This window comes from Pristiophorus japonicus, chromosome 15 (assembly GCF_044704955.1).
Source record: "Pristiophorus japonicus isolate sPriJap1 chromosome 15, sPriJap1.hap1, whole genome shotgun sequence".
NCBI lineage: Eukaryota > Metazoa > Chordata > Chondrichthyes > Pristiophoridae > Pristiophorus > Pristiophorus japonicus.
Window position 1 is genome coordinate 158714718 of NC_091991.1, and position 24110 is coordinate 158738827.

The window sequence follows — 24110 nt, forward strand, 5'->3', positions numbered from 1 at the left end:
CAAAGGCTGTGGAACAATGGGACACCTCCAGCGAATGTGCAGATGAGCTGCAAACTCTGCAAACCACCATGTTGCAGAGGAGGATTGATCCATGGCGGATAAGGCTGAACTAGAGACTCGCAACAAGGAGGCAGAAGTGTACGGGGTACACACCTTCACCACGAAATGTCCACCGATCATGCTAAAACTCGAACTGGACGGAATTTCAGTATCCATGGAACTGGACACTGGTGCGAGTCAGTCTATCATGAGCAAAAAGACCTTCGACAGGCTGTGGTGCAACAAGGCACACAGGCCCAAGCTTAAGCCCCATTCATACCAAGCTAAGAACTTACACTAAAGAACTGGTCCCTGTTATTGGCAGCGCAGCAGTAAAAGTCTCCTATGACAAAGCAGTGCACGAACTCCCACGATGGATTGTACCAGGATTGTATGGACTGTTCAGCAGAAGCTGGCTGGGAAAAATCCGCTGGAACTGGGACGACATCCGAGTGCTTTCGTCCATCGATGACGCCTCATGTGCCCAGGTTCTGAGCAAGTTCCCATCATTGTTTGAGCCAGGCATCGGAAGTTTCTCTGGGGTGAAGGTGCAGATCCACTTGGTTCTTGGTACACGACCCATCCACCACAAGGCACGGGCGGTACCATATATGATCCGAGAGAAAGTGGAAATTGAGCTGGACAGGTTGCAGCAAGAAGGCATCATCGCGCCGGTGGAGTTCAGCGAGTGGGCCAGTCCGATTGTTCCGGTTCTCAAAGGCGATGGCTGGGGACTATAAAGTAACGATTACTCGTTTTTCGCTACAGGGCCAGTATCCACTACCCACGGCAGACGACCTATTTGCGACCCTGGCTGGAGGAAAGACATTCATCAAATTGGACCTGACCTCGGCCTACGTGATGCAGGAGCTGGCGTAATCTTTGAAAGGCCTCACCTGCATTAACACGCACAAAGGTCTGTTCATCTACAATAGATGGCCGTTTGGGATTCAATCGGCCGTGGCAATCTTTCAAAGGCACATGGAGAGCCTGCTAAAGTTGGTTCCGTGCACCGTGGTTTTCCAGGACGACATATTGGTCACAGGGCGAGACACCATCGAACACTTGAAGAACCTGGAAGAGGTTCTAAGTCGGCTAGATCGTGTGGGACTCAGGTTGAAACGCTGGAAGTGTGTTTTCCTGCCGCCAGAGGTCGAGTTCTTAGGGAGAAGAATCGTGGCAGACGGCATCAGACCCACCTATGCCAAGACGTGCTGAGACCACAGAACGTGACGGAGCTGCGGTCTTTCCTGGGACTCCTCAACTATTTGGATAATTTCCTACCTGGGTTAAGCACCTTGCTAGAACCTCTACATGTGCTGCTACGCAAGGGAGATGACTAAGTATGGGGGAAATCACAAGAGGCTGCTTTTGAGAAAGCCAGAAATCTGTTATGTTCCAACAAATTGCTTGTTCTGTGTAACCCATGTAAACGTTTAGTGCTAGCTTGCAATACGTCTTCGTACGGGTCGAGTGTGTGTTACAACAAACAAACAAATCGGGCACATTGCAACCGGTCGCCTATGCATCCAGGAGTTTGTCCAAGGCCGAAAGGGCCGACAGCGTGATTGAAAAAGAAGCTCTGGCATGTGTTTACAGGTGAAAAAAATGCACCAGTATCTGTTCGGTCTCAAGTTTGAGTTAGAAACTGACCATAAGCCGCTTATCTCGCTATTCTCAGCGAGCAAAGGGATTAATACCAATGGCTCTGCCCGCATCCAAAGATGGGCGCTCACGCTGTCTGCATATAACTATGTAATCCGCCACAGACCAGGCACAGAGAACTGCGTTGATGCTCTCAGACGGCAACAGTTGCCCACCACCGGGGTAGAAATGGCACAGCCTGCAGACTTGCTCTTGGTGATGGATGCATTTGAAAACGAAAAGTCACCCGTTACGTCCCGCCAGATCAGGACCTGGACCAGCCAGAATCCTTTACTGTCGCTTGTAAAAAACTGTGTTCTCCATGGGAGCTGGTCCAGCATTCCAGTGGAGATGCATGAAGAGATCAAGCCGTTCCAGCGGTGCAAAGACGAAATGTCCATACAGGCGGACGGTCTTTTGTGGGGCAATCGTGTGGTTTTGCCTAAGAAAGGCAGGGAAATGTTCATACGCGACCTACACAGTACCCACCCAGGCACAGTAATGATGACAGCTATTGCCAGATCCCATGTGCGGTGGCCTGGCATCAACCCAGATTTGGAGTCTTGCATGCGCCAATGCAACACTTGCTGTCAACTGAGCAATGCACCCAGAGAGACACCACTAAGTTTGTGGTCATGGTCCTCCAAGCCATGATCTAGGATCCACGTTGACTTTGCGGGCCCGTTTCTAGGCAAAATATTTTTGGTTGTTGTGGATGCTTATTCAAAATGTATTGAGTGTGTATAATGTCTGTAAGCACGTCCACTGCCACCATCAAAAGCCTATGAGCCGTGTTCGCCACGCACGGCCTGCCCGATGTTCTTGTCAGTGACAATGGGCCGTGCATTACCAGTGCTGAATTCAAGGAATTCATGACCCGCAATAGGATCAAGCATGTCACATCTGCCCCGTTCAAGCCTGTATCCAATGGCCAGGCAGAACAGGCAGTCCAAACCATCAAGCAAAGCTTGAAACGTGTGTTGGAAGGCTCCCGCCTGTTCCGAGTCCTGCTCAGCTACCGCACTGGACCCCACTCACTCACCGGGGTACCCCAGCCGAGCTGCTCATGAAAAGGGCACTCAAAACAAGGCTCTCTCTTGTCCACCCTGATCTCCATGATTACGAGGGCAGGTGGCATCAAAAAAGCATGTACCATGAACGCGCAAACTTGTCACGCGATATTGAAGTCAATGACCCTGTATTTGTACTCAACTATGGACATGGTCCCAAATGGCTTGCTGGCACCGTCATAGCCAAATAAGGGAGTAGGGTATTTCAGGTCAAACTTGCTAATGGACTAACTTTCAGAAAGCATTTGGATCAAACCAAACCACGATTCACAAACAGCCACGAGCAACCCGAAGAGGACATCACCAACTTCGACCCTCCAACACACACACAAGTGGCAGTCGACATCACGGTCGACCACGAAGCTGAACTCACCATCCCCAGCAGCCCAGCAAGGCCAGCTGCCCAGCAGCCCAGCGAAGAACCAACCAACTCACCCACACCTCAGCACTAACTAGTGTTATATACAGTTCTAGCATAACTTCAATGCTCTTCTATGCCTCGGCTCATAAAGGAAAGAATTCTGAATGCCTTTTTAACTACCTTATCGACCTGTCCTGTTACCTTTAAGGATTGTGGACATATACTCCAAGGTCCTTCTGTTGCTCCACACCTCTCAGTATCCTCCCATTTATTGTGTACTCCCTTGTCTTGTTGCCACTCCTCAAATGCATTACCTCACATTTTTCCATGTGGCGCCTTATCAATTGCCTTCTGAAAATCCAATTACACCACATCGACTGGTTCCCTCTTATCTGTTCTGCTAGTTACAAACTCAAAAAACTTAACAGATTTGTCAAACACAATTTCCCTTTCATAAATGCGTGTTGACTCTGCCCACTCTTATTATTTTCTAAATGCCCTGTTACCACGTCCTTAACAATAGACTAGCATTTTCCCTACTACTGATAGAAACATAGAAACATAGAAAATAGGTGCAGGAGTAGACCATTCAACCCTTCGAGCCTGCACTGCCATTCAATGAGTTCATGGCTGAACATGCAACTTCAGTACCCCATTCCTGCTTTCTCGCCATACCCCTTGATCCCCCTAGTAGTAAGGACTACATCTAACTCCTTTTTGAATATATTTAGTGAATTGGCCTCAACACCTTTCTGTGGTAGAGAATTCCACATGTTCACCACTCTCTGGATGAAGAAGTTTCTCCTCATTTCGGTCCTAAATGGCTTACTGCTTATCCTTAGACTGTGACCCCTGGCTCTGGTCTTCCCCAACATTGGGAACATTCTTCCTGCATCTAAACTGTCTAACCCCGTCAGAATTTTAAACGTTTCTATGAGATCCCCTCTCATTCTTCTGAACTTCAGTGAATACAAGCTCAGTTGATCCAGTCTTTCTTGATATGTCAGTCCCGCCATCCTGGGAATCAGTCTGGTGAACCTTCGCTGCACTCCCTCAATAGCAAGAATGTCCTTCCTCAAGTTAGGAGACCAAAACTGTACACAATACTTCAGGTGTGGCCTTACCAAGGCCCCGTACAACTGTAGTAACACCGCCCTGCCCCTGTACTCAAATCCCCTCGCTATGAAGGCCAACATGCCATTTGCTTTCTGAACCGCCTGCTGAACCTGCATGCCAACCTTCAATGACTGATGTACCATGACACCCAGGTCTCGTTGCACCTCCCCTTTTTCTAATTTGTCACCATTCAGATAATAGTCTGTCTCTCTGTTTTTACCACCAAAGTGGATAACCTCACATTTATCCACATTATACTTCATCTGCCATGCATTTGCCCACTCACCTAACCTATCCAAGTCACTCTGCAGCCTCATAGCATCCTCCTCGCAGCTCACACTGCCACCCAACTTAGTGTCATCCGCAAATTTGGAGATACTACATTTAATCCCCTCGTCTAAATCATTAACGTACAATGTAAACAGCTAGGGCCCCAGCACAGAACCTTGCGGTACCCCACTAGTCACTGCCTGCCATTCTGAAAAGTACCCATTTACTCCTACTCTTTGCGTCCTGTCTGCCAACCAGTTCTCAATCCACGTCAGCACACTACCCCCAATCCCATGTGCTTTAACTTTGCAAATTAATCTCTTGTTTGGGATCTTGTCGAAAGCCTTCAGAAAGTCCAAATACACCACATCAACTGGTTCTCCCTTGTCTACTCTACTGGAAACATCCTCAAAAAATTCCAGAAGATTTGTCAAGCATGATTTCCCTTTCACAAATCCATGCTGACTTGGACCTATCATGTCACCTCTTTCCAAATGCGCTGCTATGACATCCTTAATAATTGATTCCATCATTTTACCCACCACCGATGTCAGGATGACCGGTCTATAATTCCCTGTTTTCTCTCTCCCTCCTTTTTTAAAAAGTGGGGTTACATTGGCTACCCTCCACTCCATTGGAACTGATCCAGAGTCTATGGAATGTTGGAAAATGACTGTCAATGCATCCGCTATTTCCAAGGCCACCTCCTTAAGTACTCTGGGATGTAGACTACCAGGCCCTGGGGATTTATCGGCCTCCAATCCCATCAATTTCCCCAACACAATTTCCTGACCAATAAGGATTTCCTTCAGTTCCTCCTTCTTACTAGACCCTCTGACCCCTTTTATATCCAGAAGGTTGTTTGTGTCCTCCTTAGTGAATACCGAACCAAAGTACTTGTTCAATTGGTCTGCCATTTCTTTATTCCCCGTTATGACTTCCCCTGATTCTGACTGCAGGGGACCTACGTTTGTCTTTACTAACCTTTTTCTCTTTACATATCTATGGAAGCTTTTGCAGTCCGTCTTAATGTTCCCTGCAAGCTTCCTCTCGTACTCTATTTTCCCTGCCTTAATCAAACCCTTTGTCCTCCTCTGCTGAGTTCTAAATTTCTCCCAGTCCCCGGGTTCGCTGCTATTTCTGGCCAATTTGTGTGCCACTTCCTTGGCTTTAATACTATCCCTGATTTCCCTTGATAGCCACGGTTGAGCCACCTTCCCTTTTTTATTTTTACGCCAGAGATGTACAATTGTTGTAGTTCATCCATGCGGTCTCTAAATGTCTGCCATTGCCCATCCACTGTCAACCCCTTAAGTATCATTCGCCAATCTATCCTAGCCAATTCACGCCTCATACCTTCAAAGTTACCCTTTTTAAAGTTCTGTACCATGATCACTGAATTAACTGTTTCATTCTCCATTCTAATGTAGAATTTCACCATATTATGGTCACTCTTCCCCAAGGGGCCTTGCACAACAAGATTGCTAATTAATCCTCTCTCATCACATAACACCCAGTCTAAGATGGCCTCCCCGCTAGTTGGTTCCTCGACATATTGGTCTAGAAAACCATCCCTCATACACTCCAGGAAATCCTCCTCCACTGTATTGCTTCTAGTTTGGTTAGCCCAATGTATATGCATATTAAAGTCATCCATGATAACTGCTGCACCTTTATTGCATGCACCCCTAATTTCCTGCTTGATACCCTCCCCAACATCACTACTACTGTTTGGAGGTCTGTACACAACTCCCACTAACATTTTTTGCCCTTTGGTGTTCTGCAGCTCTACCCATATAAATTCCACATCATCCAAGCTAATGTCCTTCCTAACTATTGCATTAATCTCCTCTTTAACCAGCAATGCTACCCCACCTCCTTTTCCTTTTATTCTATCCTTCCTGAATGTTGAATACCCTTGGGTGTTGAGTTCCCAGCCCTGATCATCCTGGAGCCACGTCTCTGTAATCCCAATCACATCATATCTGTTAACATCTATTTGCACAGTTAATTCATCCACCTTATTACGGATACTCCTTGCATTAAGACACAAAGCCTTCAGGCTTGTTTTTTTAACACCCTTTGTCCTTTTAGAATTATGATGTAGTGTGGCCCTTTTTGTTTCTTGCCTTTATTATTGCTTTTTACCTTTCTACCATCTGTTTCTGACTCCATATTACTTCGCCCTGTCTCGCTGCATAGGTTCCCATCCCCCTGCCATATTAGTTTAAACACTCCCGAACTGCATTAGCAAATGTTACCCCCAGGACATCAGTTCCAGTCCTGCCCAAGTGCGGACCGTCCCTTTTGTACAGGTCCCACTTCCCCCAGAACTGGTTCCAATGTCCCAGGAATTTGAATCCCTCCCTCTTGCACCACTGCTCAAGCCACGTATTTATTCTAACTATCCTGCTCCCTCTACTCTGATTTTACGTGGCACTGGTAGCAATCCAGAGATACTACCTTTGAGGTCCTACTTTTTAATTTAATTCCTAGCTCCCCAAATTCAGCTTGTAGGACCTCTTCCCGCTTCTTACCTATATCGTTGGTACCTACATGTACCACGACAACTGATGTCAGGCTAACTGGTCTGTAATTCCGAGTTTTCTCTCTCCTTTCTTAAATAGTGGGGTTACATTTGCTACCGTGGGAAACATTCTAGAATCTAGGCAATTTTGGAAGATGACAAACAATGCATCCACTATTTCTGTAGCCACCTCTTTCAGAACCCTAGAATGTAGGCCATCAGGTCCAGGGGATTTATCAGCTTTCAGTCCCATTAATTTCTCCAGTACCATTTTTTTACTAATACTAATTTAATTCAGTTCCTCATTCTCGCTAGACCCTGGGCTCTCCATTATTTCCAACAAGATTTTTGTGTCTTTTTCCATGAAGACAAATACAAAGTATTTGTTTAATTTCTCTACCATTTCCTTATTCCCCATTATAATTTCTCCTGCCTCAGCCTGTAAGGGACCCACATTTACTTTCATTAATCTTTTCCTTTTTACATACCTATTGAAGCTTTTACGGTCTGTTTTTATGTCTCTCGCGAGTTTACTCTCATATTCTATTTTCCCTTTCATTATCAATTTCTTAGTCCTCTATTGCTGAATTTTAAAATCCTCCCAATCTTCAGGCTTACTATTCTTTTTGGCAATATTATATTCCTCTTTCTTTGATCTAATACTGTTTTTATCTTCTCTTGTTAGCCACAGCTGGACCACTTTTCCTGTGGGGCTTTGTGCCTTAAAGGGATGTCTATTTGCTGTAAATTATGTATTAATTCTTTAAATGCCAACCATTGCCATTCTTTCAGCTGATGAGTTGACAGCTTCAAATGTCAAGTCACAGCTCCCAGCTGAATCAAATATCTTCCCTTACCCACTAGCTTCTTCAAACTGCAATTCCACTACAGATTCAGAATGCTGCAAGTCTTTACACAAATCTCCAAACACTCTGACCTTATTAATTGACTGATCGCTTCTGTCACCTTTACTTCACTTGCCACCTATTCCATCATCATCGGTGTCCTTGAAACTATCTCACCTTGGTCCTCAGAATCCCACCACGATCAGCTCCAACACCAGCAGCACCAAGCACACCAGCAGCACCAACAGCACCAACCTTCTCCGGAATCCACTGATGCTGCAGGACACAGGGCATCAGCAGCCAACCATATTGCTGCCCGGGAGATCAGGGATGGCCAGATTTACTTTACTTGATGCTGTACACCCTGGCTGTTACATGATGCGTCAGGTTGGCAGCACCCCACACCAACACCATAAAGCATCCCTACAATGACCAAGCCGTTCCTTTTTCACATCACTATTGTGGGGGGAGGGGAGAGGGGACTACCGTTATGTCTCATCATTCACTACAACTCAGTAAGTCACTTCCAAAAATAGATTTCAATTTTTGACACCACATTAACAGAAACCTTACATGGACATTGCATAAAACACCCAAGTGCCTACCCTGGTGTGTTGTTAGTTGGTATAATTGCAGTAGGATGAGGGTGAGTGTGAGGGTTGGCTAGTGAGATGGGGAAGTGATAATGTAGATAGAGAGGGATAGATGGAGGTGCAGGTTAAGTTAGTGTGAGTAAGGATGTGCAGGAGTAGGGTAGGGAAGGCAGAGTGATGGGGATGTGATGAGTGGCACAGCAGGATGAGATTGAGTGTAGCTTTTCAGTAATGTTTTGTGATCTACTGAGATCATTGAAAGGTTTGTGCCACTGCAGCCTGGTCCTCCTAACGGCATCCTTGCTTGTGTCCCCCTGTGTAATGTGCAACCAGGCTGCGGTGGTTTCCTGGGGAGGTTTCTTCTGCCCATTGGAAGGGAAGAGAACCTCCTTGTGTGCTGTGACTCCCTCCAAAATCATTTTGGACTGCGGGCTGGAGCCAGCACCGAGGCTGGCTCCCGCCTCCGATGCGCCCGGCACCGACCCGCTGAGGTTGGTAAAATTCAGCCCACAGTTTATTTACTGCAGGTTTCCGAGTGATGTAATTGGCAGATTTCATAAAAACGGTCAAATATGTTCAAACCTACAGTTACTTTTAAACTGCAGCCTTCCAAATCTGCATTACAATACCTTAATTGCCAGGTCACCAATCTGAAACATTAACTCTGTTTCTCTCTCCACAGATGCTGCCTGACCTGCTGAGTGTTTCCAGCATTTTCTGTTTTATAGATTTCCAGCATCCACGGTATTTTGCCTTTGGAATACCTCAATTATTTTGGCCTAACCGAGAGCAAATGATACACATTACACGCTATTTATGCAGCATGTTTAGAATATGCAATATTACACAGAATTACATAGGATATATGACATGGAAACAGACCATTTGACCTAACCAGTCTGTACAGGTATTTATGCTCCACTCGCGCCTCCTCCCATCTTTCCTCATCTAACTATCAGCATAATCCTCTACTCCCTTCTCCCTCATAAGCTTATCTAGCCTCCCCTTAAATGCATCTATACTATTCGCCTCAACTACTATTGCAGATAACTGCTTTTCAATTTGGAAAAGTTTTTATTATTATTTAGCATATTAGCATTTCAAGATTCCCTACCCTTTGTCATCATACATATGTTGAATTATCAAATGTATTATTAACATTGAATTATATTAATTTATTGCTTTGAAATACATTTCTATTTATGATTTGATTAAGGCTATCAAACATTTAAAGAAACACAACAATGTTGAATGTAATAAATGTCCATGTCTGTTCAAATTGATGAAACTTTTATTTAACAGTATGGTGGATCTTGTGATGTTACTCATAGTGAGTTGGAAGTTGAAGTGTTTTGTTAAGCCCCAAGAGCAACAAGTCTCTCCTGATCAGCAGAGACAGAGATCCCTCCCTCAAACCTTACAGAACAGGTCATGTCCTCTACTTCCCGCATCGACAGGGTGTCTCTCCCTTCTTCACCACAATTTTCTAGTCTCAAAAGGCTCTCTCTTTGCATGCTCACAGCACAGTATGCATGTCTTCTCATGTCACTCAAAAGGGCTGTGTTCCGTTCCCCTGCCCTGAATAGAATCTCTCTGTTCTCCCTCCTGGGGTCCCCAAGAGCAATTCTCCTTTCTCCCAACCATTACTTTGTGCACAAGATGATTTGCTATTTCAAGCTAAAATGAATTTTCAACGTAAAATATATAAGACAACATCTGAACTGCATTTGCCATAAACGCAATAGGCAAGAATTTGCTGGCAAAATAATAGCGAGTTTAATGAGGTTAGTGTTTAAATCATCCAATTTGTGGAGAGGAAGCAAAACCACAAATTGCTGGACGATTTACGCCGCTCTGTCATTTGTTTTGTGAAAATAGCAGCTTTCCTTCAGCCTCCCCATGAATTTCAAGGAATTGCTGCATTTGCGTATTATACTCGCTGCAGAAAGAGCTGGTACTTAACAGCATTAGGACCCTTTTAATGACAAGATTTATGTTCCTTGAATGCCACTCAGCCTCTCCGGTCCAAAAAAGGAACAATTGAAATTGTGCAGTCTCATTCCTGCAGTTAGTAAATTGTTCTCAGAGATTTTTAAAACAATTAAAAAAAAATGTTTTTTTTACTTTTCTTTTCTGTCTCAGTTTTCACTATCTTGATCCAATCTTTCTTTCCCCCTCTTTATTTCTCATTCTGTACCTGATTTGACTCGAATTCACCCTATTCCCGCCCCCATTGTTCCTCAGTTTCTTTCTCAATCCTTCAATCACATTGGTTAAGGAGCTAGACGGTTGCTCCCTTCATGCAGCGGGGTCCCAGATGTCCTGTTGCCCCCATTATTCAGCTCTCACTTCCAGCAATTCGCCATGCAAAACTTTTCGAGGTGAAGGGTGAGGGAAAAACTCTAACTGATGGGGTGTGCCGCGGGCCATTATGAAATCAGAGAATTAATGATTAATGAAGAGTCCATCTGACAAGAAATTAAAGAAAACTACTTCAAGGAAAGTTCGCCAACCTAACCCTAGCAAGTTTAAACACATGACAGTAGCTAGATTTTATCTTGTACCAATGTCAGTCTGATGTATGAAGATTTCTGCCGTTGTTGACATTTTCCTGAGCCCATTTTCAGAGAGCCGTGGGTCCGGGAGTTATGTTGCACTGTGCTGGATTTTATTTCACTGCTCCCCTAACTGCAACACTGAGTTTTTCAGTACCGCTAAGTTATCTGTGGGAAGGCAATATATTGTTAAAGTGAGATTTAGGGGCCGTTTGGGGGCGGTGGCAGCAGAAGTCCCGCCCCATAACCAAAATTCAGCTAACCGGCCCCGAGAGCAAGTGGAGCGCAAAATATTGCGAGCGGGGCGGAAGGACTCTGCGAAGGGCGCAGCGCCACGCGGTAGGACGAGTAGCGCTACCGCATAGACAATGCCTTCCCCTTCGTTAAAGGAGAGGGCCAAGCTTCCGACTCTGCTGCCGAGAAACGGGGCCATCCCTGGACCACCAGGGAGCTAAGGGCTGTGGCAGCAGCCCGGGCATACATGCGGTGTGCCGGGCTGCAAGATCGCAGTACGAATCCCGCGATCACACAGGAAGAAGGCCATTTTTAACATTTTGAACTTGACACCTCCCCTTTAATATTGCCCTGCCACAGCTTTAGAGGGCGCTACCGAATTTTCGCTCTGGGGAGAAAGCGGGTCACTGCGCATGGTGGTGATGACGTCATTGCTGGCGCAGCGGAGTGGGGCGCTAGCGGTTACTGCTGCCGCTGAACTCCCGGGGAGTTTTGTCGGAGTCGATAATGGCGCTGTGCCCGGGTGAAAAGTCGTTTACGCCCCATTAGTGCCCACCTAATGGGAAGCGCAAACGCCCCAAATTTCTCCCCCTTAATTTTAATTCAGCAGTTGACACAAGGACTCATCATACAGCATCATCGATTGTGCTCCATACTTCTCTAAAAGTGAGAGTGAGAAGACTTCAAATGTAGCACAGATGCTGCACAAAATAGCCATTAGTTCAAGAAAAATATCTAATTATGGACAGAGGCAAGTTTAAGCTTACATACGAACATAAAAAATAGGAGCAGCCGCTCAATCCTGCTCCGTCATTCAATAAGATCATGGCTGATCTATCTCAACTCCACTTCCCCGTCCTATCCCCATAGCCCTTGATTCCCTTAAGTTTTAAAGAACGTTCCTGCAACACAAACATTTGTTTCTGATACATTTCCAAAAAGACTTTACAGTAAAGAAATTACAATGTACAATCATCTTTAGTGAATGAAGGAAGCTCAGCCTGAAAAAGGAGCTGTACTCACCAAGCAGCACAAGGTGTCTTCTCATCAGGAAATTATTTCTGCATCTGTATGTAACGTTAGAGTTGTGATGATTGTGCAGTTAGTGGTGGCTGTAGATAAGATGGGTGTAATGCTGTGCAGGGATCAGCAAATGGTAAAAAGATACAATAGGGAGTGGTAGGAATGTCAAAGATGTATTGTGGTATTCTGGAGCTTTCGAAAACTCCACATATTAGCTTAAGTTTGACTGTATTTTATATGTTCAGACTCTGCTTTCATTGTACCTTCACTGACTTAGATGAAAACTTGCAGATTTTTAAGTTGATCTTTTTGGTTATTTGGTGCTGTGTTTAATGTCCTGCTCTTCTGGTGCTGTGGGTGTGGGCAATAAACAGGTCAAACTGATAATATTAGTTTTCAACGCCACCTACTTATATAGACACTCATTGCTGTGTTAGTGTGTATCAGGACAAATCAATAAAGCATCCGTTGGTTCAATGCTGATGTTTTAATGAAAATGATAGTGGAAATTATGAATAATCATGTTGCTTAAAAGACATTCAACAGCTTCAAAATGCCAAATAACCCTTCTTGTCCAGGAATTGCATTATATTCAAGGCCAGAAAAGAGTAAACAGAGATGGAAAATGTTCTCTTCCAAAATAATGGGAATTAAAGAATCTTTGCTATCCTAATAACAGTAGAAGTGGATTGGGTCCATTAGTATTTGTAAATCAATACTGCCACCTAATGGAATGTTTGTCACATTGTAGCAGATAGTTTTCATTGAACATATCCTGGCTGGTCATGCCACTGCTGAAATATTGTTGTCCCGTTACTTTTAAAGTATAATTTATTGATTTAAATGTATTTTATTTTGAAAATGCCTACTGTTGTGATATGCTGTGATTACTACTTGTAAACATCAGCTTCACTCTGAGTCAGAAAGAAAGAACTTGGGTTTATATAGTGTTTTTCAGGACTGCCAAAAACACTTCATAGCCAATAAATTTCTTTTGAAATGATGTCCCTGTTATTATCTGGGCAAACATGACAGACAATTTGTACACAGCAAGGTCCCACAAACAACAATGAAATAAATAACCAGTGTATCTGTTTTTGCTGGTGTTGGTTGATTGGGCCTCAATTTTAAAATTCTCATCCTTGTTTTCAAATCCCTCCTTGGCCTCGATCCTCCTTATCTCCAGCCCCTGAGATATCTGCGCTCCTCTAATACTGACCTCTTGAGCATTCCGTTTTTTTATTGCTCATTGGTGGTCGTGCCTTCAACTGCAGAGGCCCTAAGCTCTGGAATTCCCTCCCTAAATTTCTCTGCATCTCTACCTCTCTTTCCTCCTTGAAGACGCTCCTTAAATTCTACCTCTTTGACCAAGCTTTTGGTCACCTGTCTCAATGTCCCCTTATGTGGCTCAGTGTCAAATTTTGTTTTACGACACTCCTGTGAAGCTTCTTGGGACGTTTTACTACATTAAAGGTGCTATATAAATGCAAGTTGTTGTTGTTGCTTGAGAAATAAATGTTGGTCAGGACTTCAGGAGAACTTTCCTGCTCTTCAAACATTACCATGCGATCGATCATGTTCATCTCACCAGGCAGATGAGGCCTTGGTTTAGCACGTCATCCAAAAGATGACCGGGCCAAATGCCGAGTCCCCACGGTGGGGCTGCCATTTAAAAAATTGCCCTCCCTCAGGTTTGGAGTGGTGTAGGGGATCGCTCTGCCCATTTTCCCATCGCGGTGTGCACGCGCCGACCCCTTACCGACCGGCGGCGACCCCTTCCCGAAATTGCCCCATGGGAAATTGCATCTTTCCCAGAATTGCCCCGCGGGTGCAGCATTGCCGCCGGACAGCTTTGGCTGACAGTACACTCTCTAAGGCTGGGCGGCGCGGCTGCCCTTAAAGGGGAGGTGACGCTGCCGGAAACACCATGTGTTTTTTTTTGTCGGCCGACTGCCAGGTTGGGCTGACAATTATGGCCGCGGGTTCGGCCAAGCCGTCAACAGGCAGCCTGGCACCCCCTCTTGGATGGCAGGCCGCTGGTTCGGCCGAAACCCTCCCTGGTGGCCCAGTGTTTGGCACGAAAGTGGCTGTAGAATTCGCAGTGGCCCTCCCCTTTAACTGTTGGGGAAGGACGCTGTGATGCGCCAGAGTGATGACTTTGAGCGTTGTCTACTTCACCCCGCCCACACTTCCGCCCCGCTCCAAAAAAAACCACAAATGATGAATTTCTCCGGTTCGACCACCCCATGCATTGTGGCGGCCGGAACACTTAAGAGCGGTAGATGCGACTCGTTTTGGGCGGCGGGCAATTTCGGTCCTGACACCTCCAACAATACATTACTCCCTCAGTATTGCATGCAAGCATCAGCAGAGATGATGTTCTCATGACACCGGTGTGGGGCTTGAACCAATGTTCCCTCTTATGTTTTGGGGGGCCGCGCGGCTCCTTTAACGGGCTGCGTGGCCCATTCAAAGATCTGTGCATGCGTTGTTTTTGCATTTAAAAGCCAGGGAGATGGCTGTGCGGGAGCCCCAGAGCGCAGTGCGGTCACGCAGCATCAAGGGAACATTGGCTTGAACTCACCAGCTTTTAACTGAAAGGTGAGAGTGAGCCGAGCTGACAGGAGGCGGTGAAGTCCAGTCCCAGAGCACTTAATCTAGGTTGACACTTTATCGCAGTACTGAGGGAACGATGAATTGTCTGAGGGTACTGTCTTTTAGCGAGACGTTAAACTGCCCGTCCAAGTGGATTTAAAAGAGCAATGCCTTCTTCCAGTGTCCTGTTCGGCATCCACCACCCCCAATCAACACCACCAAAATACATTAATTGTTCATTCACCTCATTGTGGTTTGTGGCACCTTGCAGTGTGTAGTTGGCTACTGCGTTTGCCTCATCAGTGACTACGGCCGGAATTTTGAGGTTTCTGACCTGCCTGGAGTGGGTTGGGGGGGGCAGTAGCCTGCATGTTGTGGAGTTTTAACTCCACGCTGTGTGTCTGCGTCTGATTGACAGGCTGACTTCAGGTCAGGTCTGATTGACAGGCCAAATTCAGGTCAGGTCTGATTGACAGGCTGACTTCAGGTTGGGCAGGGAACGCTGGACAGGAGGTCACAGCCACAGATAGGTGTGGGGTCTGATCCTGGGGATGATTCCGAGCCCGGGGGGGAGTTCCCCGCCTGCCTCCCAACTCGCCTCTGTTAAACCCGGAAGTGAGCGGGTTGGAGGCGTGTTGGGGTTGGGATTTAGAGTTTTAATACTTTAACTTCCTCCCGCCCCCAACCCACCCATTTTTTAAGGTTAAAATTCCCCAATACATGTCAAAGAAAGCAATTCATTATCTGTGAAGCACTTTGGGATGTCCTGAGGATGTGAAAGATGCTATATAAATACAAGTTCTTACTTACTTTAATAGTTTCAGAAATATGCATTATATTGATCAACAAACTGTAAAAAAAAAATAGAGAATTGCTACAATCAGCCACATGATAAGAACCCCTTTTACTTTTCTCTGAGTTTATTATTGTATTGTAATGATTTACAAACTTGCATCAGTAAATAATTGCAATGGACTTTTTGGAACAGTACAATAGTACATTGTCGCCATGATCAGAAGCCATGACACTCCAGTATGAGAATAAAACTCATTTATATCAGTTTTTCAATAAATGTGATTTGTTTATCCAGTAAACTATCTTGCTGAACAACATTTATATTCATCAGGTGACTGATTCACTGCTAACTAAATCCAATTATATTTAGGATTTCTTTTTCTTTTTCATTTTTTCTGAAATATTGGTCTTGTTCTCTTCCTTTCCTGAGAGTGTGGACTCCTTCCTGAGCTGTGAATTCACAGGGTACGGTCATCACCTACTCCTTCTTCAACTGGCCATTCTTCATATGTGAATCTAAACAGTGAAGGGTTTCCACTTAAGTCTTAAAAATCCTTTATTTTTTCCAATGTGCACTGACCTGCATTTCTGTTTCTGTTCCGGCATTTGTAGGTTTTATTTAATTTCTTTTTGTCGATAGTTTTCTCCCTTCTCTTTCTTTCCTGAAGGTGTTGAGCATCTCTGATTATAATCGCTCAACCATCGGTGGCCATGCCTTCAGCTGCCTGGGCCCTAAGTTCTGGAACTCCCTCCGTAAACCTCTCCGCCGCTCTACCTCTCTTTCCTCCTTTAAGACGCTGCTTAAAACCTACCTCTTTGACCAAGCTTTTGGTCACCTGCCCTAATTTCTTCTTATGTGGCTCGGTGTCAAATTTTTTGTTTTGTCTTATAACACCCTGAAACGCCTTGGGATGTTTTACTACGTTAAAGGTGCCATATAAATACGAGTTGTTGTTGTTGTTGCTGGGTGGTTAGAATTATTGCGTGAGCATTGAGAATGAGTCAGGCAATTTGACCGTGAAGGCATCGCAGCCCAGCCTGATCTATCCTCACCTGACATTCACACTTCCAGCAGGGTCACTGGATAATGATCAGCGCTGGAACACTGGTCGATGTTCCCCTCCTTAAACCAGAGGCCTTGATGGCAATTGTAGCACAGTTACCGCTGCTTTGGATGATACTAATACAGCAGACTAGGATCGATCTTGGGACCTTCTTGGTCTGTATTTCTCAGCTACTCGTTACCTTAACCAACTAAAGCATCAGGTGAGCTGTTCACATACTCTATTCGCAAGCATTATTGAGATATTGTGAATCTCTGATATAAAGCTCTTTTCTTAAGACTTCTTTACTAATGGAGCATACACTAAGGTTAATCCTGATCATCTAATATTAAATGCTGGCACATATGAAAGGTTATTATGGTATATCGAAATACTGTCTGGAATTCAGTGCAGTATGTCAGTACCTTTGAGATATTATTGGTATGGAGATGACTTGCCAGTATTTGTAATATGTAATATTATTTTCTTAGGCAACAGTGAGGAAATCTATTATTTTTTTATATTCATGGTACAACAAAGACAATCCTGAAGTGTGATTGTTGATCAAGATACATGGCCTAAAATTTAAATTATTTTTGTGATTTAACTGAATGAAGCCTGAGAATTGGAGAATGCAATGCACCTATGGGCACTTCAAGAAAGGTTATTTGAAGTATCATAGTTTATAAATCAAGGCAGCCCTTCATATAGAAAAAAATACTTTACCAAAGGTTGATTGATTTGCTGTTTGCTAGACTTTCACTGATATTTGTTTTACTTAATATTTGGTCTCAATTCTTTTTTTAATTATGCAATTGGCTTTTAATATTTTCCTGGAATAAACATTTCCAGGAACCAGCTCTGAATGATTTTATTACAGATATTTCTGCAAGCTTACACAACTTGCTGGTGTCTATCCATCCTTTTCTCCTGGGGTTATGTGAGGACTGTGGCCAGATGGCCCACATTTCGCTGAACCATAATATGGATTTACTCTGTATTTGAAGACTTTTATGCAGTTGTCCCCGGTGTCCATAACAAACATTACACCATAGCTAGAGCAAGCCAAAGTTGTAGGCTTCTTGAGGCCTGCAGACACAATGCAGGCAGGAGATCCACTCTTTGGAAACAGCGTCACATTTCTTTTCTGCTCATCCACTACCACGATGTTCCCTTCTGTATCGACGCACACCCCAGCGGGATTACCAAATTGGTGGCAGTATTTTATGCTGAGTGAGTACATGAGTTTTAGATTTCTTCCGTACACCTTCACATCATCACATTCTTCACTCACAACTATTCCGCCTTCATGTGTTGAACATATGTATCTGGGCCCTCTTAGGCCTGTGATGGTCTGAACATTCAGCAGCTTGAAGGCGTGGTTGATGGCAAAAATATGAATTTTGCCTGTCGTATAATCAGCCACCAGGAGCTTTCCAGAAGGGTCTACTCCAATGCCTTTGGGGCAATCAATTTTCCCAACATTTATCCATTCACCTCCTGAGAACTTGGAATGGGGATTGAAGATCCGAATGACTCCACCCACCAAATCAGTAACTGCCACCATTCCAGTCCTAGTCAGAGTTACATCTTCTGGTAGAAAGGGCTCTTTACTTCTTCCCTGGTCCTGAACACAGTGCAGTGATTGGAATACCTGACCTGACTGATTTAATACATGGACCCATGGGGAGCTAACACTGACAATGTAAATGGTACCATCTAGAGAACAATGGATACCACTCAAACCATTTGAATTATTACCATATGGCTTTGTTATTTTATACATAAGCTCATTCTGACGAAAACGAACATGATTTTCAATATTCTCCAAATCTTGACAGATCTGTAATGCTTTTTGTGACAGATGATTCACATGCTGCACTGTTACCATACCCATTCCGCTGTGACAGTTTAGTAATGGGCTTGTCTTTTGCAAAGTGTTCCCTGACTTAACCTGAAGGTTATGCATTGTTCGCAATAGTTTTTCTTTATGTTTTGAGGTTTCTACGGAATAGTCCATTCTAATTGATTTGTTTCATACCTGAAAAAAAAGGATCCATTTTAGAATATTTATTACACAAAACTTGGGTAAGAGTAGATACAGTAATCAAGTAAATTGTTCACATGCTATACACCTGTGTACAGTTTTGGTCTCCATATCTAAGGAAGGAGATCCTTGTCTTAAAGTTGGTGCAACTGGACTGATTCGTGCGCTGAGAGGGTTGCCCTATGAGGCGAGCTTGAGTAGAATGGGCCTACACTCTCTGGGGTTTAGAAGAATGAGAGGTGATCTCGTTGAAACATATAAGATTCTGAGGGAGATTGATAGGGTAGATGCTGAGAGGCTGTTTCTCCTGGCTGGAGAGTCTAGAGCAAGGGGGCACAGTCTCAGGATAAGGTGTCGGCCATTTAGGGCTGAGATCAGGAAAAATTTGTTAACTTAGAGGATTGTGAATCTTTAGAATTCTCTACTCCAGAGGACTATGGATGCCAAGTCGTTCAGTATATTCAAGACTGAGATTGATAGAATTTTGGATTCTAAGAGAATCAAGGGATATGGGGATCGGGCGGGAAAGTGGAGTTGAGTTCGAAGATCAGCCTTGATCTTAGTGAATGGCAGCACAAGTGTAACAGGCAACCACAAGAGGCTGCTCCTGCTCCTATTTCTTATGTTCTTATGTTCTTATACCAACATAGGGCTTTAAAATTACATGTTTTATTTAATATAACATCTACAAAAGTGATTTTAGCCTGTTTTTCCTACTCTTTCTCATGGTATTTTCAGGCAATCTGCTGCTAGGCCTCTGCTGATCCATGCCAGTGGTCTACCTTGTCACAACTCTTGTGTCCCATGAGTCTTGTTTTTTTTATTCGTTAATGGGATGTGGGAGTCACTGGCAGGGCCAGCATTTATTGCCCATCCCTAATTGCCCTTGAGAAGGTGGTGGTGAGCTGCCTTCTCGAAGCACTGCAGTCTGTGTGGTGAAGGTACTCCCACAGTTACTGTTATGGAGGGAATTTCAGGATTTTGACCCAGCGACGATGAAGGAATGGCGATATATTTCCAAGTCAGGATGGTGTGTAACTTGGAGGGGAATTTGCAGGTTCCCATGCACTTGCTGCCCTTGTACTTCTAGGTGGTCGAGGTTGCTAGTTTGGGAGGTGCGGTTGAAGAAGCCTTCGCGAGTTGCTACAGTGCATCTTATAGATGGTACACACTGCAACCACGATGCAGCAGTTGAGACATTGATGGGACAAGAACTCTAAAGATGATCTTCAAAATCTGTAATCACTGTGGTGTGGGTATCTACAGGTTGTGAAGAATCATTTTTCTGTGTTGACTCACTCTAATGTCTTCCATACTATCTTGTTCAGGATCTGCAGCCTGCCCCTCTTTATTACCTAGAAAGAAAGCAATTCCCAAAGGGAAATCCGGCTGCCCACTCCAACATTTCATTTTGTTAGGAGCACACTTTAAAGGACAGTAAAACTCTTTACCAAAAACCGCAGAGACGAAACAACCAGAAATTGGTGTCTTGGGAAAGTTCCAGAAAGATGCACAAAGTTCACTAAAAACGGCCTCCTCCACTCAGTGTCCACCTCTGGGATATCACTCTGCTGCTGAGACCGTCACTTTTATGGCTGGTGGGTTAGAGGTGCAAATGGGGGAGATCATATGATCAGCTTGGCCATGCCCCTCTCCCCCTGCTTGTATATAGCGGGACGGGCAGCAATCGAGACTGGCAGCTGTATCGAAGGAAAAATCCGGTGCCCATTTTCTGGGACAGGATTGCAGCAATAAGCCCAAACATTCGATTTTACACTTTTTACTGCCTGCATACTACCCAGCTAGGCCTTACTCTCTAAATGCCTTCACAATTGACTCAACAAAAAGGCAAAATCACAACAGGTAATACTTACAATGTGAAGCTCCAGCAGTGTTACCTGATCGGTGGTTCCAGTGCAATGGACAATATCCAGGTAAACACTTGATATATTGCAACTAATGTGCTACAATGAAGCAGTCAGGGAGAGCAGTTTGGGCTTTTTGTTGTTAGTAACAGAACAGTTCCCAAAGTGCTTTCAGGCTGATTTATATCAACAGCATACACTGCAGAGCACTATGGTTCAAAGTGAACACAGCAGCTAGCTACTTAACCTGTTTCTTTGGTTACACAACAGAGCACTGCAATTTGTTTCTACAAAGGAAAACGAGCTGCATTTGTTATTTTGAATAACCTTCTCTACCTAAATCCTGAGGAACTGCCTATGATGATGATTCTTCTTTATGATCCTGAAATTCTGTGCCAGCCCTACTGGTTTCAGGCAGGAACTCCAGCAGGAAACCAGCAAAGCCCTCATGGAAATGCTGAGATCAGTGGAACCCCAAGGAAACAGATGAAAATAGCTGCTGACACCATTTCCTTGAGGGTCTTGGTTGGTTTCCTGCTGGAATTAGAGCTTGAAACCAGTAGGGCCCCTGCAGAACTATATGCTTACTGAAACTTCCCCCCAAAAAACTGTTTATTTGTTAAAGGAAGCAGCACAATGTGCTACATTTAGGAACTGAGTGATCTTCTTTTCAGTATGGAAGGTGACTTGTGGCAATTGGCCTTTCATTCCAATCCGATCAGATACCCGCATTTTCACTGCCTCCAGGACTTCTAAACAACGGCAACAACTTATATTTATATATCAATTTGTATTTGATGTTTAACAAAGTGGAACATCACAAGGCGCAAAATTGTGCAGCAAATTATGCTATGTAGAAATTCATCGAGCTTTGTTGTGTATTGCCCAATCACTTGCCCTACTTACGAGCACACAAGTATTCCATTAAGGGCTGAATTTTGGACTTTTTAGATTTCGGGGCATTAATCGCGGCGGGGCATTAAAGCTGGCCCCTGAAAATAGTTTGTACCTCCAACTGTAAGTTTTGGTGAAAATGTAAGTTGGAGGAGCATTGGTGTTAAGTCAGGTGTTACACAACAGACTTTGTGCACCCGAGCCGAAACTTGTGGCGGTAAAGAAGTTTCATTGTTGTTTAGTGCCTGCAACATAACGTTGTGTATGGTTTTGTTTTGGTGGGGGTGTTTTTGTGACTTTGTTGCAGTAAAATTTATGACTCATCATTTGCCATTGGTGTCTTGCGCATCATTCCAACATTCACCAGAGATGTACCTTTATGGGGGCACATAGTGAGTGTCCAGTATTAGCTCCATCCCTCAGTTTCCTCCATTGAGGAGAGCCGGTCCATTACGAGCTGGCGATGTGTGACACGTGGTCCGGCACCACTCCACACTGCCTCCCCGGTGGATGCTGTTGCTATCCAATGGGGGCCTTGCCAAGCTCCTCTTCGTCGTTCTCCTCCTCCTGAGGTGGGCCTGCAATCCCCACGGGAAATGCCTGGTCCCTCATGATGGCCAAGTTGTGCAACATGCAGTCCACCACAATATATTCAGATACTTGCTGAGGGGAGTATTGAAAGCTGCCTCCAGAGCGGTCCAGGCATTGGTCTGCCTGTAGGAGATGGCATATCCCTGTCAGCACTTCCTTTCGGAAGTGCAGACTTCTCACACACTGCTCACCAGAGAGCTGGAGGCCTGAGTGTTGGTGCCTCTAAACCCATGGGGAGTAAGCCCTCTTTCCCAGACATCTTCGGCCTTTTGTCATCCATGGGCCGACTTGGCCAAGAGTCCTTCGTCTAGCTTGACACCACCTGACAATAGCATGGAGCATGATACGCTGGCGAACTATTAAATTCTCTCACTGAAGTTGTAAGGGCACTGTAATGGCAGATAAAAGAGAAGTTTGCAAGTTGGAGCTTCACACAGCATTATGTGCGCGACCATTGTAGTCAATATTGTAGTCAATCGTGCGATGTAGGATCTTCACTCCTCCATTAAAAAATGCTGCCATTACCGCCTGCCGCACCCTGGGACCGCCTGTTTTTTTTCAGCCGTTTCCTGGGCGTTAAATGAGGTGTTAAGCATTGCATGATGATTGACGTCATCATCATGCTGAAAACGAAGGGCGGGGCGGTAAGTTTTTGCGCTGGCGCAAACCAATAGCTGAAACTTCTGCCCAGACAGTAAATCCTGGATGCTGGTATAACGCCCAAAAACTGCATTTAATGCCCCACCGGGGCGCTAACTAAGACACAAATGAGCCGAAAATCCAGCCCTAAGTATTATCGAGGGGGGGGAGATTTGAAAAAGAAAGTTGATGCCAAGTGTTACTCACAGGGAGCACAGATGTGCAATTTGCTGAAACTGAGACTATTTCCTGAAAATGAACTTCCGAGTAACTCATAACTTATGTGAAAATTGTGCTGCCCAGACCTACGATACTTTCAATCTAATCTAATCCAGACATACTGGTCATATATTAGATCTATAAAATAAAAAAGTCACACTCATTACATAACATATACAACACCACAGAGACAACTTACAGTGGCCTGACAGCTGTAGGCTCTTAAACATTAGAAACCCGGAAGGAGCAGTGGTGTAAGAAATCGTGGATTGGAAGAAATAATAGTTTATTACGGGTTCCTAGCTCAGCAGTTTGCTTAACATAGAAATCTCGTGTGGCTATACGCCACTTGTCCCTCTAAGAAGTTGGACGTGGACTGCTTGGGGGGGTCGCATAACTAATTAGCATGGAGGAGTCTCGTTCGTTATAGAAAATAGGTGCAAGAGTAGGCCATTCGGCCCTTCGAGCCTGCACCACTATTCGATAAGATCACGGCTGATCATTCCCTCAGTACCCCTTTCCTGCTTTCTCTCCATACCCCTTGATCCCTTTAGCCGTAAGGGCCATATCTAACTCCCTCTTGAAAAAATCCAATGAACTGGCATCAACAACTCTCTGCAGCAGGGAATTCCATAGGTTAACAACTCTCTGAGTGAAGAAGTTTCTCCTCATCTCAGTCCTAAATGGCCTAGCCCTTATCCTAAGACTGTGTCCCCTGGTTCTGGACTTCCCCAACATCGGGAACAATCTACCCGCATCTAACCTGTCCCGTCCCGTCAGAATCTTATATGTTTCTATGAGATTCCTTCTCATCCTTCTAAATTCCAATGTATAAAGGCCCAGTTGATCCAATCTCTCCTCATATGTCAGTTCAGCCATCCCTGGAATCAGTCTGGTGAACCTTCGCTGCACTCCCTCAATAGCAAGAACGTCCTTCCTTAGATTAGGAGACCAAAACTGAACACAATATTCCAGGTGAGGCCACACCAAGGCCCTGTACAACTGCAGTAAGACCTCCCTACCCCTATACTCAAATCCCCTAGCTATGAAGGCCAACATACCATTTACCTTCTTTACCGCCTGCTGTACCTGTATGCCAACTTTCAATGACTGATGAACCATGACACCCAGGTCTCGTTGCACCT

At 44.7% G+C, this 24110-nt stretch overlaps 1 protein-coding gene across 1 annotated transcript in view; it reads right to left on the bottom strand.

The window, feature by feature from the left end:
* Positions 1 to 12298, bottom strand: part of pigq (phosphatidylinositol glycan anchor biosynthesis, class Q) — a 64258-nt gene extending 51960 nt beyond the window's left edge. The window contains exon 1 of the mRNA XM_070901200.1: positions 12278 to 12298. The gene's annotated coding sequence lies outside the window, so the exon portion shown is untranslated. The remainder of the gene's footprint in view (positions 1 to 12277) is intronic.
* Positions 12299 to 24110: the final 11812 nt, after the last annotated feature.